We start from the raw sequence: 5,000 nt of genomic DNA on the forward strand, positions 1-5,000 counted from the left end.
ATGAGAATTATTACTAGATACAATGTAGATGATGATGATGATGATGATCTAGATATTCCCTTGTCAAGTGAGGAATCTTTCAAAAAAAAAAAAAGTATTAATATCATGATGAAAAAAAAAAAATGTATATATATATATCTAAACTTATTAATATCAATTAACAAAGAATCCCCTCCTTTTTTTTTTTTGGAATTTTAACGATTGAAATAGCTCGTTCCATGATTAGTATATATATAAATATTAAACAGATAGTTTCAAATGAGGTTATTTTTTTTTTTTTTAAAATAAATATAAATTGTAGCAGACATAGATAGATAGATATATTTATTTATTTATTTATACTAGCCACAAATTAGTGGAATTAGAAAAATGAGGCTGTAGAGATAAAAAAAAAACAAAAAAAACCACTAAATTAAATTAAATTAAATTAAATTTCCTAAAACGGGTTTCAACGAAAGATTGATAAAAATAAAATAAAAAATAAAAAAACAAAAAGGAGGGCGTAGAAGAGAGAGAGAGAGAGAGATAAAAAAAAAAAGAAATCACAAGTTGATATAACTATAAATACAATGTTTTTTTTTTTAAATAAATAAATAAATAAGTGAATAAATAAATAAATGAAACTATCAAAAAAAAAAAAAAAGACCAAGAATGAAAAGAAATAAAACTTAAAGAAAGATTAAATAAATAAAGCCAAGTTTGAAGTAAAAAATGAAAAAAAAAAAACTGAAAAAAAAAATAGGAAATTGGCTTTAAATATTAAAATAAAGATAAATGAAAACATTTTTTTCCCTCAAAAAATAAAAAAAAAATACTTACATAAGAATACTTAATATGAATTAATTAAAATATCAAAACAGATATTAATCAAATAATCTTCTTCTTTCTTTATTTTTATTTTTTTTTCTATTGATAACATTATAGAAATAACTATATACAAATAAGCTACAGTATATATATATATATATATATATATATAGATACATCAATTGCAATTCTTTTCTTCTCCCCAATAATTTACTACCAAAAAAACTTGAATAACCAACTTTTAAACCCCAGAAAAAAATATATATATCGACAATCAAATAATAATAATAATAGGTTTAAATAACTTAGACTCCATTTTACACGTCCCTTTCATTTTTTTTCTCATCTCTTACAATAGTAGTCTTACATTACCAGTTGTACTGTAAACCAAGAAAAACCCCCCTCCATAACTTTGTTTAATCTCAGATTTCAATAGTTTTCTTTATCAAATCTGTCTTTAGAAGAGATTTACTTACCAATGGTTTTCCAAATTGAAAAAAAAAAAAAAAAAATAACTCCACACTGGGACCTCCTGGCCTGAAATTATTGTACTTCATGTACTGCCACAACTCAAACACAGAGTATCTCTATTTTTTTTTTTTTTTTTTTTTTTTTTTTTTTTGCAATAACTTTACTAAAGTTTTGAATATATATATATATATACATATATATATATAAACTGAAAAATTTTAATAGGAATCTAGAATCATAAATATTTAAAAGAATTTATCATTATTGTTTTTTTTTTTTTAAAAAAATAGTTGCAATAATATATTTTGTATATTCTCAGACTTTTTAATATTCATTGATGTAGTCTTTATGGATTAAAAAAAAAAAATTGAATATATGCTTGAAAAGGAAATTTGAATTAGCTTAGAGATTTGAAGACATAAGATTTAAGGTATTTTGAAATAGAGTATTGGACTTTAGTTGATAAAGGGTTATAATATCCATTTTGTAGTTTGATAATAATAATAATAATAAAAAAAATACTAAACAGTAGAATGGAGTGCTCTTTCTAAAGGAAGTTTTTTTTTTTTTTTTTTTTGTAAAAAACAAGCTTTCTCTTCACTATTTTGATTAACAATAAAATATGTACAACATCACTATTACCACATATTTGCAGATTATTATTAAAACAAAATAAAAATACATATAATTTAAAACTGATTGAGAATATTTTAATTTCTCAAGATCTTAATTGTAGAAAGTGTTTTAGTAAACCATATTTTTTATTACAACAAAGTTAAATAATAACAAAGTTAAATAATAATATACAAATATTTTCTAAAACATGGAATTTATTATTACTCAAACTTATCTTAATATAAAAATATACTGAAAAGAGGTTCATCAATTTGTAATAGTTTAAACCAATTTTTTTTTTTTTTTAGAGTTGCTTGTCTACTACATTCATTTGATTTGTAAACTATAAATGTCTAATTTTTTAGAAAAAAAAAAAAAAAAACAAACGAGCACCTGGTCAATCTTATTCTTAATACTAACTAGTATATAATTCAGTTCATCTATAATAGATTGAGAGTTGTAATAAAATATTTGCAATTACAGACTTTAATTAGATGACTTTTATTCCAAAACTGTATTGAGAAAAAAAAAAAAAAAACAAAATTTCAAAAAAATATCTATTCTTTTTACCAGAAATATATAATACTAATTTTCATTTTTTTTTTTCTTGGTAGTGACAAAGTTTTAAAAATATAATCCAGGGTATATTGTTTTAGTTTTGGTTTTGGTTATGGTTAAGTAGTGGTACATGGTAGTGACTATCACGACTATAAATATTGACATATTCATTTGCAAACTAGAAATTCAAGCATTCAAATGAGATACTGACTATTAAAAAAAATAATTATTCAAATATTTTCCATTAAATAGCAAAAGTTTGTCAGGTAAGTCTTAGTTGAGTGAATATGGGTTATGGAATATTAAAGGAGTACTTTTTTCATGTTTTTTTTTTTTTTTTTTTTTTTTTTTTTTGGTTTGGGCAAAGAAAATATCAAATTCAGTATGACACATGAAATACTATTGGTATTGTCATTATAACTATTGTGATCTTCTTCTTGATTATCTTATATCTCAATCTTTAGTATAATGATTTTAAGGACCGGGTACATAAAAAAACCCCCCCTCCCGTGAAAAAGATGTATGAATAGCAGTTTATTTGAAGATAACAAGCATATGATTGAAAGCTAGATAAAAGTTTTTAATTATTGGTATCTTAACAGGATAGATCCTATATATATAGGTAGCAATTGAGATAAAAAAAAAAAAGGTGGAAGAATTATTAATGTAGACAATTTATTTTTGGACTAGAGCTATGAGGTTATCCATAATAATGATGAAATCTAAGGGAAATAAAAAAAAAAAGATTTTAATGTTCAAATAGAAATGAAACATTAATAAATTTTAAGGTATTTTTAAGGTCCTTGAAAGATATTTTTAAGGTATTAATCTTTTTTGCCTGGGGTATCATAGGTTCATAGGTTCATAGGTCAAAGGCTGGGTAAGTGTTTATTTTTTTTTATTGTTATTATTTTTTAAATTTTTTAAATTTTTTTTTTTTTTTTTTTTTTGAAAGCAATGGTATGAAATATTTGCATTTGGGTAAACCACAGCATTGATTGATATCCGCTTAAACCTGCGATTGTTACGGATAGAAAATAACGGTTTAGTTAGTAACAATTGATATACTATGATAAGGTACATTGAACAATAAGCAAGTTTTTTTTTTATTTTTATTTTTATTTTTTTTTAATTATAATATTAATAATGAAATACGATCCAGAAACAAAAGTTTGAAAAATTTCAATATTTAAATATAAAGGCAGGAAATACAGAAAAAAAAAATTGGTATGAATAGAATTTTTGTCTGGTGATTTAATATTTAAAAGTGTGAAGAAAGAAAATTGTGATTATTGGCAATTGAACAATTGAACCATTCTATGATTCTAATTTTTGGTTTTCAACAGTTGCAATTTGGATATTGATTATCCAGATAATTTTGTAGTATAGTAGGATTTTAAAATTAAATATAAGGGTTATTTTTTTTTCTTTCTTTCTTTCTTTCTAATATGAAAATGGTATTATATCTTTAAACACTTTATGAAAAAAAACTGATTATGTTTTGGAGAGAGAAATGAAGAGTAATGATGATTTAAATTGATTGAATATTTACAAAGTAAGTAATTTGTTAAATGAAAATTCAAGATATAAGTAAGCTAATAATATTCAAAAAAAAAAAAAAAAAAAAAAAGAGGGGAGACGGGAAGTTATCGGAGCAAAAAAGCAAAGTGGTGATGTATTCATTGATTAATTCATACATGAAAAATTTTCATTTTTATTTTTATTTTATTTTTTTTTTTTTTTTTCATCTGTACTTTTAGGCAAGTCTTAAAAGAGGAAATTTTTTTTATTTTTTTTTGTTTTTATTTTTCCGTGATTCTCTTTATAAGATTAAATTTTTTTTATTTTTTATTTTTTATTTTTTATTTTTTATTTTTTATTTTTATTTAATTTTTATCAACTACTGTTTAATACTTGCATGTGAAAATTCTATTTATGAAGATGAAGTTCATGTCAGAATCCAAAAATCTTGTTTTGAGATATATCTCTTAATCTTTTATATTATTTTATTTTAAAAAAAAAAATACCGTTCAAAGTAGGGTTTATATTAAAGTAGATGAGAAGTTAATGCTATGAATGGTAGTTGAATAACAAGGTAATGAAAATAAACGGGCATCAATATATCCAAGATTTATGTGGAGTGAGAGCATAATTCTACAAAAAAAATAAAAATAAAAAGAAAAAAAAAAAGACAAGATTGATTTTGAATATTAATAGTGAAAAAAAATCTTTTTTTTTTTTTTTTTTCATGTTAGAACCATTTACCTTGAATTTACCTTGAATATCAAAGAATTAAAGAATTAAAGAATTAAAATTATTTAATTAAATAACAAGAGTGAGTGGGGGAGAATGAATAAATAGGAGACATTTTCTTTTTCGTTTTCTTTTTCGGTTTCTAAAAAAAAAAAAAAAAAAGAAAAAAAAAATTTAAGTGGGGAATTTGGTGATTACTTTAACCGGATGTTACGAGGATCTTTTGATTTTATACAAACGGCAAAGTTGAACGAGAAATGCGCCCATGGATTTTATTTATTTATTTTTTTTTAAAT

The sequence above is a fragment of the Magnusiomyces paraingens genome, assembly GCF_902498895.1.
Source record: "Magnusiomyces paraingens strain CBS 517.90 genome assembly, contig: contig2, whole genome shotgun sequence".
In the NCBI taxonomy this organism is placed as follows: domain Eukaryota; kingdom Fungi; phylum Ascomycota; class Dipodascomycetes; order Dipodascales; family Dipodascaceae; genus Magnusiomyces; species Magnusiomyces paraingens.